The following is a 14,303-nucleotide window of genomic DNA, read 5'->3' on the forward strand; positions in this document are numbered from 1 at the left end:
TATGAATTAAATGTAGAATTTTTAATGAATTTTTGTAGTTTGTTATAAATTGAACAAAAAAAACAAACATTTTTGATACATGATTTCAATTGTTGGCAATCCGTTAGAATAAGGTCTTTGATCTGTACATGTAATTATCTTTTACATTTCACATTTATCAAGCTACCTTAGAATAGAGCTCATATGTTCAAACAATTAGAACCAACCAAGATCATTGACTTATAGACAAATCTGCGAAGAAATTAGCTGGTAATTAGTTAATTCATTAAAGACGCACATAGAAGTGGGAAAGCGATGATCATTTAAAATTTTCACTTAAAAAAGGCACATGAAATGATCAAACGCCGTTGTGTTCAGTAGAGTCGCATAATTTAATGTACGATGATACTCTTTGTTTTGCCTTTTTTTAACTGTTCGTTTTTTTTTTTTTTAAGAATGAATCACTGTATCAAGTACGTTTTAACATAACAAAATGTCCGCCAATATGATATGAGTGTGTAAATATGGCAAAATAAACAGGTAAACACAAATAATAAATCACAAGAAATGTACTTTATTTACCTTATATAATCAGGGCTTCCATTAAGCGGCGTCCCAGCGTAAAATACGCCAGAAATTATGGTCCGTACGCCTATACACAATGTTAGAGGCGTACAAAGGACTTCCGATATTTTCAAAGGACAACAAAATCAATACACCTTGATGTAACTTTACTAGAATGACGTGATTAGCTCCGCCCCATAACTAATCAAAGCGGTTTAACACTTGATGATTGACAGCCTCGTAAAAACTGCCGGCAGTGTTTGAAGTGTGTGACAGTGTGAAAGCATCGTATTTGATAGAGAATGTCTGTAAATGTAAACCGTTATCCAGATCAGCTGACATGTTTAGAAGGCATTAATTACCGACAACAAAAGGCTTGGATTAAATTGGTGAAACAAGCTCCTAAGTCAGAAGACAAAGTAACTTAATTGTGGAAAATATATCAATAATTTCAGCACAAAAACCTCAGCAAGTAACTATATTCTTTTAGCAAATGACATTTAATATCCAGTTTAAATTAATACATTTTTTCCGATCGGTAATAAATTTGCTACTTACTGTGGATTTTCATAAATGATAAATCCTTCTTTTACAGTATTTTTTGAGAGAAAAAAAACACACATTCAATTTGTCTCCATTAAAAACTGATATGTCTGACACATTTCAACCAGCACATGGCAGCTAGACATGAAAAGGAGTGTCGGCAAAATTTTCCTTTATTGATTTTCTTTGATGTGGGACGAAAGTTAACTGGTTGTGTATTGCAAGGTGAATGACGTAATTTGACATAATTCTACTCCAAGTATTTTCGTTTTGTAGCTGAACAACAGTAAGTTACTAAGTCTGATGATGATGATGGTGATGATGATGGTATTGAAGGTCACTGTACAAAGTGATACTATGTAGGACTCCAAGAAAATTTAAGAGGGACTCCAAAATCTGAATGTTAGGCAGTCCTAACTCCATGAAATTGAATCCTAATGGAAGCCCTGTATAATGATCCTTATTATCCTTTATAGATACAGTATCGATATATTAAAGCTGGCCACATTTACTTACATGTTCATATACGATATGTAAATATAGAGCCGGCTACCTAGACCTTTAGTCTAGGCAGCCGGAACAGGCTACGTAGACTAAAAGTCTAGGTAGCCGGAACCGGCTACCTAGCCACTGACTTAAAAGTTATGGTAGCCAGAACGCTAGCAAGACATTTCGACCCCAAGACATTTCAACCCCAACTCCTTGGACATTTCGACCCCATTCAATGATATGCCTGAAAATCATCTAAGAATGCCGTCATTATTATAATTAAGCTTTAATTTAAACTGAATTGAGCAATTTCAAAATGTAGTAACGCTTAATTACCTATTAAAATATTTAAAAAATACGATTATTTTCGCGATAGTAAGATTTTTTTCTTACGAAAATAAGCCATATTTGTCTAAATTTCTTTATTTTCTAAAATTCTTTTCTTAATTTCTTAAAGACTATATTAGTACATGCCTTCATATGAAAAATGAGTGATTTTTATCTCACAATAACGAAATAATCATCAATTATAAATTATTTAAAAAAAAAAAAAGATTTTTAAATCATGGGCCGATTTCGCTGATTTTAATTATGAAAATAACTTTAATAAAGTCAAACCTTTAATACCTCTTTATATATTTATTTATTTTATTTTTTTATTTATTTATGTTTTTGTGGGGGTGAAAGATTTTTTATTTTTTTTTGGTGAAAGATATAATTGCATTTCATTTTTATGGGATTCAACCAAATATAAATGATTATAATCTAACTCAAAGAAGTTTAAGATGTCACCATCTTCATTATATTGATATTTAAAATCATAATCAGAAAAACGTGATCTTTTGATTGGATTATCACACCTTGATTAATTGTTTGTTGATATGGTCAGCACGTGTATATTTATCTGCAGTGCGCATTGCAATTAACAATCAATTAAGCGATTGTGGTGACATCGGGTATTTAGAAACATGTGTCAACATTATCTTTAATTTGGGCGAAAATGTAAAGAAAACAATAGGAAATTAAACAACATATTGCTTATTTTCGCTTTTTTTGCACAGTATTTGCTTTACAGAATACAGAATATGATTTTTGTTATTTACAAACTGCTCTTTTCTTTTCTATGAATGACATTCCTTCCAGTTGTAAAATATCAAACACGAAATCCCCCTTACTGCAAAATATAAGAATATGTGAGTACTGTTCTGTTAAAAACAGGGAAAAAATTATTATCATATTTCATATCTGTAAGGAAAATGTAGCAGCCGTATTACTTTTTTCTATATTAAATATTTTAGCAAATACACGTGATTTAAAGTATGATTTTAACAAACCGGAATCCACCTTAAAACCGGGATACACCGGAATACATTTTCCATAACCGGAATACACCTGTTTTTTTGTAAGTTAAAGGTATTTTTAAGTTTTTTTAAAAATAATTCAATCATATATATCATAAATGAATAAAATACGAATTTCGTATATATCATAAATGAATAAAATACGAAAGGAAAATAAAATAAGTTCACGCAAAATGACTTTATACGAGACTGAAATTCGGCGACCGCGCGGGAAGTTTCCATTACCAAAATACAGCCTTATTTTATTAATAAAAAGTTATTTTTTGTAGGGTTTCCATGTCCTAAAATTTTGTATGTACACAGGCATTTCTTTAATAAATCGTATTTTTAGGGTTTATGATAGAATTCAATCATATCTCAAATAAATAAATTTACAAAAGGAAAATAAAATGCGCAAAGCATTTTTATACGAAGCTGAAAATTTGTTGAGCGCACGGGAAATTTGCGCACTCGTGGATGAACCACGATCGCCATAATTTTGTTAGCTTTTAAATTAAATAAAAGCTTATCATATTCAACTGCACTTACCTTGTTTGACATTATTTGTCACATGTCACTTGTGTGTGCTTACAAATATACTGATTAATTGATGTAATCAATAGGTGTGATAATCCAATCAAACTCTATCAGGACTAATCAGAGGCATGTGTTTGTTACGCCGCATATATTCAAAGGACATTAATTGTGCTTTGGCAATAAATGCAGTAAAATAAATGCAGTAAACGTTTTTATATTCATATATAAACATGATATAATTCTTTTAAAAACTGATTTTTCATAATATATTTTCTTCTTAAATTATCAAATTAAACATGAAGAAATAATTCAATTAGTTCCAATAATAAACATACGGCCGGTCCTTTCCGGTCAGCACGGTTTATTCACTTACTTGTATTTTGTGTATGATTTATTTAAAAATAGAATATTTAGGTTATTAATAAAACCCGGCCCGGCCCAAACCACGGAAATAGCCGATTCCGATTGTACGGAAACCACCGGAAATTTACGGACGGAAGGCTAATATTAATACGAATGATGATACCGTCATCTTAATGAAGGCAAATTTATGTATATTTTATTTTATTATTACAAAAGTAGAAGCAAAGTATCTAATATTGATGATACGTATGTTTGATGAAGTATTGCACTTGACATAAGCAAAGACCTAAAATAACAAGATATTTGAATCACATTCAATCAAAGAAGTAATACGTTCGGCAGTCGGTACCGTACAGACACGAGATAGCGGTTTGCAGGATACTTCAACAGAACTGGACAGGCTAGTTAATGGTGCGTCGTTATTTCACACCTAACGATGTGACACTAGGTTGTGTAGTACGGCGAAAGGGTCTATACTGTGCACTGGAAGTATTTATAAAATTTGGTTGCCCGACCAAGATAGCGTTTTAGCATATTAAGTATTAATATAAAAATATATTGCCTTAGGGAACATATGAATATAAACACTCTGATTTTAAGGTTGTCAAAGATTTGCATTGATAAGTACACATTTTGCGAAAATTAATTAGAAATGTAAGTTTATGAAATTATTATTATACTCCTTTTTCCTATCGCGGACCAAGATAGATCGAAAATAGATGAACTTCGAAGCTATGCGCTGTTTTCATACTTGCCATTTGTTTCAGGTTGTTGAAGTATTCAAATTGGAATATAAAACTATAAATGATATCAAAAGCTAAAAAAATAGTCCACTTTTTACATTTTTTCATATTAAAAGGAGACAATTACAAAATTTCATAAAAAGTATCAAAGTAAACATTTCCAGAAGAGGTATAACTCTATGTTATAGGTCTTTGTTCCTGAAAAACAAGAATACTGAAAAAAATATAAAATGTTGCTCAAATGATAAATCATATGATTTAGCTTTAAACAAAACCGGGTGATATGTATGGAGATGATACCCGGAGTTACAGTAAGTTGTAGAAATGAATGAACTGGAGTATAGAATATGAAAGATCGGTCGCAAAGTTTCAAACCCGACCCCCCCCCCCCCACCCCCACACACACCGAAACATGCCCGCTCAGTCTGTTTAAAACACAACAATAAAAAAAACTAGAGCTGTCGGAGGACAGCACTGCTTGACTATTCAACAGCCTTGTCAATTGAATGAATACAAAAGTTGAAAAAGGGGCATAATTTTGTAAAATGCAAAGTAGAGGTATTGAACCTCTGTATTGCATGTCATATCATGACAGTGAACAAGTGTGTGAAGTTTCAATCCTTTCCAATTTGTGGATACTGAGATACCAGCTTACATACAAAAACTTAACAAAAAACTGCTAAGTCAAAGGGGCATAATTTTGTAAAAATGCCAAGTAGAGTTATGGGACCTTCACAGTGCATGTTAGATCATGACAGTGAACAAGTGTGTGAAGTTTCAATCCATTCCAATTAGTGGATACTGAGATATCAGATTATATACAAAAATTTAACCAAAAACTGCTTTGTCGAAAAAGGGGCATAATTTTGAAAAAAAAGAGAGTAGAGTTATGGGACTTGCTTAGTGCATGTCAGATCATGATAGTGAACAAGTATGTGAAGTTTCAATCCATTCCCATTAGTAAGTACTGAGATACCAGCTTACATACAAAACCTTAACCAAAAATTTCTAAGTCGAAAAAGGGGCATAATTTTGTAAAAAAGCAAAATAGAGTTATGGAACCTGTGCAATGTAGATCAGTTCATCACAGTGAATAAGTGTGTGAAGTTTCAATCCATTCCCACAAGTGGTTACTGAGTTACCAGCTTACATACAAAACCTTAACCAAAAATTTCTAAGTCGAAAAAGGGGCATAATTTTGTAAAAAAGCAAAATAGAGTTATGGAACCTGTGCAATGTAAGTCAGTTTGTCACAGTGAATAAGTGTGTGAAGTTTCAATCCATTCCCAAAAGTGGTTACTGAGATACCAGCTTACATACAAAACCTTAACCAAAATCGGGACGCGGACGCGGACGCCGACGCATGGGCGAGTGCAATAGCTCACTATTCTATGAATAGTCGAGCTAAAAAACGGTAAATATCTAATATCATATTGTAATATGGAAATGGGAGGGTAGTGATAGCCGCTGAATGAACTTTCGCGTTTTAACAATTTACTGCTAACGTTTTTGTTTTGTTTTAGATTATTTAATTTTTGATTTCTTTCTTTTATAATTGAAATAATACTAGCATATCTTTTTAACACAGAATTAAAAAGAAAACCCGGTCTGGTCGGACTACGAACTATTTCAGCCTATGCTTATACAACTATTCACATAATGTTAACTTTTTTGTTTTTAAAATGAACATTTTAAAGCATGGATTACAAATGTGTGCAATTCAAATGTTAAAGTATTATACCCCACACAATGTCCAATGCAATTTTCCCATTAGTTTAACTTGAATAAAATAATCTTATTTACAAGCGTTTTTATATCTCGTGCGCAAAATCGTTATTTTCAATTTCTGCGCATGTGATATTATACAATAATTGCCTTTTGGTGAGGTCGATATGAGCCGCGCCATGAGAAAACCAACATCCACGCAGTCTGGTCAGGATCCATGCTGTTTGCTAACGGTTTCTCTAATCGCAATAGACAATGTTGGTTTTCTCATGGCGTGGCTCATATGTGGATTTATCGGCCTGATAAAAGCAATATCAACCTCGGGCGAATTTATCGACTTGATATCGCTTTAACAGGTCGATAAATCCACATATCTACCACACATAAAAGGCGACAATTGTTTTATTATCAAATCCAGCCTACTCATAAGTATAAACATTAGATACAAATGTCTGCAGCCTTAGGTCATCTTTCGTGGGTAATTGTATACGACGTCGCATTGTTTTAACGTAATAACGTGTGGACGTCACAGCTGGAGGTCAATACGTGTGTTTGGCTCCGCCTTCGAGAAAATACGACTTTTTATCGTTGAACATGTGACTACATCTAGAACAATGGAAAGGACTATAAATATAGATTTAATGATAAAAAACAATAATTTCATATCACATGCGCAACAACGCTATTTTGTTTTTCTGCGCATGTGATATTACATTTTCATGTCTCCCTATGTGAAATCGATACTTTCGTACAGATTAAAAGACGATGCATTATATTATTATTATTATTTATACATAGGATTAAATTACTTTATCTTGTGTTCATACATGTGTGAACCCGGCCTATTTTTCTTTTCTGCTTTTGAATGATTTGTTCTACATGCAACATTTTGAAAACAATTTTTAATTAGATATTAAACTGAAACTATCACCATCAGATTGGAAATTAACTAACTACTAAATACTAAGAAAATTAGTGCTCTCATTATATGTTCCGTAGTTATTGCCGTTTTTCGAATGTTATTGCTGCTGATTTTGTTGAAGTATGCCCATAAATACAGCGTTATGTAACCTCAAGACTATATCTATCAAAAAGTATTTTTATACAGCAAAGTCGCGACAATTTCTAAGTGCTTACTAGTAAAGTCTCCTTAATTCTGTCTTCATTATTTGGTAAGTAATAACTTTTTTAATGTTAAATAAATAATTTCATTAATTTTTCGGTTGAATAAAATAAATAATGTATTCCTGAGAGGGTGGTCCCTCGAAATAACTCTATCCGTGACTAATATTTTTCAAGGCGACAATTGTAAGTTACTGTAGAGAAAGAGTTTAGTATTTAAAATGTAAATGTATAATAAAATGTCGACGAAAATGGGCTTAAAATCCTAAAAGGTCACAACAGGAAATAATTCTTCCCGGCTAATTCTGACTTTTAAGTTGGTCGGGACTTTGATATGCACAGTCATTCCTAGCACCGCAGCATGAAAATGAACCTGGTAGTCATTTTATAATTTTATTTCATCCAAAAACATTTCAGGAACATTTTCAGAAAATAAAAGATACATACTGAGTGGCGAACGATCAGTAAAATGTTTAATAAGAAGTACTATATTATGTTTTTCATTATGCCGCTTTTGTGTGTAACATGTATTCAGGTATACACGCGTAACAATAAAGATTGGAAAGAAATCGAAAATGGCTAATAAAATAAGAATATAATTAAAATGAAATTTATGCTGTTGTAAACTTTTTTTTGGTGATTAACTTATTTTTCCCTTAGATACAAGCATCTGTATGTAAAAATTGAGTGTGCAATAGCTGCGCATGAAAATAGGGTAAGAGAAAATTAAGACAATACCGCGAAATCGAAGAAGGAGACCCCTGTTTATTTTTCGCTCATATTACAATTCATCTTTTTATCATAACTGTATTTGTGAAAAAAGAACACACTACTTTGTCATTCCGTTTGAAAACATATAGGTTTCAATGGGCCTGTTATACCAAATGAAACATAATTACTTTTTGGATATAATGGACAACCCAAAAAATAAATTAATCTCCGTAAAAACAGAAACGTCACAACTATATATATTTAGGGTTGACTGCGTAAATGTGATTTCTCTACGCGATTTGCGTAAGAAGTACGAATTTTATCTTATCAATACAATGTAATCACGCCATGTACCCGGATAATCTTAACTCTGTTCGGCGACCCTAACTCAGTGCCAACATGGCGGATGTAAAGCCGATACAACTTTGTTTTCTGTGTAATTACGATGTATAAAGGAATGTTTCTGTTGTTATATCTATCTCCATTGATCAAGTGTATATTTATTTCAAAATATATCATGTTAAATATATCAACCTTTGTGTATTCAGGTGGAAAAACGACGAACAAGGCAACTTTTTTAATGAAAACTTTTACAAAAAATCTTTAAAAATACTTCTATGCTTTTGATGCCTCGACTATTTTGTTGTTTGAAACCAAAGATATACTGCTTTATAGGCCTCTTAACACTATGTTGTTAACCCACTACATGTTGACACAATACATGTTCAAATGTACTGACAGCGAGAAAAGGGATAAAAACCTAACTTTGATTTGATAAAAACCGAACTCAGTTTACATGAAGAATGGATAAAAACCTAACTTACACGAAATTGTGTGACGGATAAACACCTAACTGACTAGTATTCTATAGAAATGAATGAGTTGACATGTACATGGTCTGATTATTGTAAACATTACTTTATAAGCGGTATTGTCTTCAAACTTTGTCATTAATTTTAAGATCTTACATGTATGCCCACTACAGTCAAATATTTTTTCATAATTTTAATATTATGCAAATAGCAATGTTTGGAAAAATCTGGATAAACCCTAAAAAGTAACTCAGTATAAAAGTCATAATTATTAATATATTTACATAAGAAATTATTTAATACCACCGATGTTCGAAGTTCTGTAGTTCCCAACCCTATCTCCCTCTCTCTCTCTCTCTCACACACACACACACGCACACGCACACGCACACGCACACACACACACACACACATTCTCTCTCTCTCTGTTTCAGAAGAATTGTGTTTGTTTCAAATCTTGTATATCGTATAGTGTAAGAGATTTTTATAGAGGTACTAATGGAATATTTTTGATGTTGTTTAAATGGGATTAGATTTATGATTAATTATTAAATATGATATTTTTCAGACGGTAAATAGGGAATAAAAGTGTGTGTGGTGTGGTGGAGTGTGGGAGTGATGCATGGACTGACGGGACAGGGGTGTGGATATCCTTACATTTTTCACTTGTCCATGGACACTTAAAATCCACTTGTCCTTTTTTAGTTTTAGTTACAGAATGCTATATGCTGATGATGCAAATATTTTTCTTCAGCTACTTTAAGTAGTTCTTATGTTCCCTTTAGAATGTATATGGTTTCTTCTTTTATGCTGTTTTTTTTAATGCATGTTGTAAAATGTGACTCTTCTTATTTTTGTGTAGTGTCAGCTATTTTTTTATGTTGCTTTAAATATGCTAAATCTGTATGTGGTAAATTACTTTTTCGTTTTATTTGCTAGTACATATGTGCTATTTTGTTTTAATGCGCTGTAACATGTATGTGATAATTTGTGATTTGTTTCTATCTACTTGGAGCCAGATGCTTTATTTGCTTTAATGTGCTTTAACATATTTGCATTTCATTACAGCTGTTTTACTTATGTTGAGCTTATTTACATGTGTTTGTCGAAAAATAGCTTTAAGCTAGCGTTATATGTTTATACTTTTCCGACGTTAAATAAATGTTCTTGTATCTAAATCTTCTCTGATATTTTATCATAGTCACCGAGTTACAGTGTGCGCGAGACCTAGTCAAATCAAAGCCTTGAGATGTCTGGTGGTTGCGGGTTTTGCTAGGTTTATTTTCATTTTAAATGCCAATCTATAAATATACATGTATAAGAAACAAATACTAATAAGCCTTGATCTAAGATAAACTCTGCCTGACCTTACATGAACAGCTGGAAGTCAGTGATGTAACCATGGGCTGGAATACCTTATCATTGACAAATCTTATATAATCTAAATGACCAGTGTGAATGGATAGAGGATGAATAAGAAATGCTTGATCATTGATAATTCATCCGCATTGTTCATGAATGGGACTACTTTGTGTAGCACATGAACAAATTCCTTAGTTGTGATTTGGAATCAAATAAAGATGCTTCATGATTGTCAGAAATACACTTAACTTTGTTTGCGGGATAAACCCGCAACCAAAAACCCATTATCTTTATCACCTCCATACACTTGAAGCAACACAATCTAAATGATATTTTATGTTTTCTCATTTTATACCTGAAAACGTTATGCTTGTCCGCGGACACACAGAATGAAAAATGCACTTGTCCGCCGGCAAAAAATCACGAGTCGAATAAGTTGGACATAGGAATCCCACATCCCTGCAGGGGTGGATAGATCAAAGAACTTCGAGCATCAGCAGTCCATAAAAAAGCACAGACGAACAGCAGTTTTCGTTTGGTTAGGTGTTTATCCATTCTAAGTTCGTATTTATCCAGCGCTGTGTCCTATACCAGTTAGGAATTATCCGCAAATTTAAACCCACCTCATAATCAATACAATTTTTAAGCTATAAAAATCGATTTCAAACTTTGATACTGTTAAACATTGTCAAAGAGATATTTATGGAACTAATACATTTAATAAGTAAGGTCTTACTGCAATTTCTGGTACTTTAAAACAGTTAGAAACATAAAACATGTTCATTTTGAAGACTTTTTTGAGTACATTTTAATGAATTCCAGCCACATAATGTGACATCAAGTTCGATTGAAATATTTAATACACAAAACATGTTATCAATACAGGATATTATGACTATCAAAAGTTTTACGCTAACATTGCATACTCACATAAAAACACGAAAAAAGACAAGGAAATTAACCACATACATCGTCTTTCTGTCAGCCATGTTGGCACTGAGTTAGGGTCGCTGAACAGAGTTAGGATTATCCGGGTACATGGCGTGGTAATATCGGGTGAAGATCAACTTTTACTATTATTTAACAAGTTATGAAGGATGCAATTTGTTTTTGGAAAATCCCGCTCATTACACTTTCTTTACCGTAAAGTTGAAAAAAAAATTGTAAGGTTAAAACTTTTCTGAGATGCTTTATGGATTTGGCCACACATATGCAGTTTGATAAACCAATTATAGCTGAAGAATTACACTCAGATCTTTCGTAAAAAACTGCAAACTATCGTACTCAGTATATACAAAAGAAGAGCAACAGTTTTATTTGCATAATTACAATAGGTTTGGTTCTACCAATGAAAAACTCACAAAACGTAAGGTCTCGAATGCGACAGCATTAAAACTGCTCAATATAGATCCAAGTACAGATCACTTCCGGTGTGGTCACGTGACCATAGTAAAGTAAGCAATGTTAGAATAAAACGTCTGCAGTACACTGTGATATTGATAAATTTACATACAAAAAAATATTAATGAAGAAATTTGTGAGATTTGAAGAAACAACATCCATTCAAAGTTTTCTTTTTCTTTTTCCAGACTTATTTGTAAATTATGATTAGCGGGCTCAAACGATTCTTCTGTTGTTATGTGTCAAAAATGCCGAGCACTAGCAAACTGACTGAAAGGGTATTCTGTATACAATAATATATCAAATCAACCTAAATAAATTGCGAAGTTTTGCCATTGAAGTTTAATCTTGAAGTATCTAAATGCATAATCTGAAAGTGTAGAGCATTGGCAAATATCCAAACGAACTTTAACAAGTTTTTACTTGGTCTTTTTTTCACGAAACATTGTGAATCGTTCTATATATTGAGTGCAGTTAAATGATAATTTTGTTCCCATTTAAAAGATTTGTTTTTCGCGTCGAGTTTTGGTTCACCAACTAATGTGAAATACACTCGATGACTGCTTCCTGGACACTAACCAGTACTCGCACCGAAAGAAGGGACTGTTGGAGTCACGGTCAAAATCCGCTGACAGGATTCGACCCCGCGACCTCCAGATTACGAGACATCAGTGTACAAAAATGAAAAAAAAAAGTAAACTTTGTATCTCGATTCTACTCTATATAGTTTTGAACTAATTTCAATATAACTTAAGTAAGTCAGTTTATTCAGAGATTACTTGCAAACTTGAAAAAAAAAAGATGTTAAAACATCATAGCAACCTGCCGAATATGAAATTGAATATTGAAAGTACAAAGACTATGCCAAAAACTGCAATGTACCACAATATATTCAATGTGTGACGTTCATCGTACGTCAATTCAGTCGACTAAGTTCAAGAGATACTCGGAATACTGCGTGAACAAACCTATCTCAGCATTTGTTTCTATATATTTATACAGGAATATTTTAAAAATATGGGGTACCGTGTGTAAAACTTTTCAATATTCAACGCTGCATTTTTCGTGCGTAATCGGTATCCCGACCTATCCTAAATTTTTTACATGACCCTAAATGTTTTATGGTCTTTGAGATTTTTTAAAAACTTTTTAATAAAAAGTGCTCATTCTATTCTTTAAAAATTGTCAGTGATATTAGAAATTATTCGTATTCATTTTCTTCCTTTTTTTTTTTTACATAAAAATAATTTCTGTAAAGTCTCATTGAACAAAAAAGTATATAAAAAAAACCTGCCTATTTACTACCTATTTTTAGGCATGTTACCGGACACAAGGAATTATTTAGGCTTTGGGAATGCACAGGTGAAACAAAAACTCTTTGAGGCCCGAGAGGAATTCCTTTCTTCAAAATATAACAATTTTTTTGGACAAAACGTGATTATAAAATAGTATATAATGATAACGATACAAAATATCGGGAACTAATTAGAAGGCTCGTCAAAACAACGCTATGTATAACGACTTCCTGTGTACAAGTTTACAAATTATATCAAGACGTTTTTGCAACCAGAAAGAACACAGTCTTAACCCATTCATCAAAGAAGTTCCTCGCGGGCATCATAAAGTTCAGTGTTTTTTTTTTTTTACTAAATTCTAAATATGTAAGTTGATATCGGCACGATATCATTCGTAATTATATTAGCCTTCCGTCCGTAAGTTTCCGGTGGTTTCCGTATGATCGGTATCGGCTATTTCCGTGGTTTGGGCCGGGCCAGGCCGGGCCGGGTTTTATTAATAACCGAATATTTATATAGATCTATATATTCATATTTTGTAAAATATGCAAAACGGAAGAAAAATAAAATGAAAACATACAACTATTTCTGAGGGGTCGTAATGTCTTTGGGTCGAAATGTCTTTGGGGTCGAATTGTCCAAGAAAATTAAATTTTGGGATTGAAATGTCTTGGGATTGAAATTTCTTGGGGTCGAAATGTCTTGGGGTCGAAACGTCCAAGATTCGCCAGAACTAAGTCATTATGCTTCATAATGTTCGAAACCAACTGTCAACATGTTCTCCATACAGGCGTTACATGTTGGTCTGAGGTGCTCGCCTTGTTCTTTAGACCTTCTACATCTGAGGAAACAATAACTGCTAAATATGCCCATGTTTGACAAGGTACGAATTAATTTGAGTACGAATTGATATTATCTCATCTACTTTTGGTAAGTAGGCCTACCAAAAGTAGGCCTGTGTAAAAAAAAAAACCTGTAACATTTCATTTAATATAGACTTAAGATAGTCTCAGTTACCTAACATTTCGACGAAGCACAAACTGATTTCAAACTCGCTGATGTTCTTGAAAACTGAAAGTAGAATATTTGATGACGTCACGAATCTTTGTGCTCGTATGTTTTTCACACCGGAAGTAAATTTTAGAAAAGAAAACAAACCCATGTGAGAGAAGCAAAATGGGTAAACTTGGCAAACCACAGAAGAGCAAGAAGCACAAGAAAATGAAAACAACATTTGACAGCAAAGCAGATAAGTAAGGAAAAATTAACATTTTCCAAACTTTGGCCAAAGCCCAAGGAGATAACTTGTCTATATCG

The 14,303-nt window shown here is 32.8% G+C and overlaps 1 protein-coding gene across 1 annotated transcript in view; it reads right to left on the reverse strand.

Moving 5' to 3' along the window:
* LOC123563516 (uncharacterized) overlaps positions 1 to 14,102 on the reverse strand; it is a 35,512-nt gene extending 21,410 nt beyond the window's left edge. Inside the window, exon 1 of the mRNA XM_045356355.2 lies at positions 14,004 to 14,102. The gene's annotated coding sequence lies outside the window, so the exon portion shown is untranslated. The remainder of the gene's footprint in view (positions 1 to 14,003) is intronic.
* Between the last annotated feature and the right edge of the window lie 201 nt (positions 14,103 to 14,303).

The sequence above is a fragment of the Mercenaria mercenaria genome, chromosome 2 (assembly GCF_021730395.1).
Source record: "Mercenaria mercenaria strain notata chromosome 2, MADL_Memer_1, whole genome shotgun sequence".
Classification (NCBI taxonomy): domain Eukaryota; kingdom Metazoa; phylum Mollusca; class Bivalvia; order Venerida; family Veneridae; genus Mercenaria; species Mercenaria mercenaria.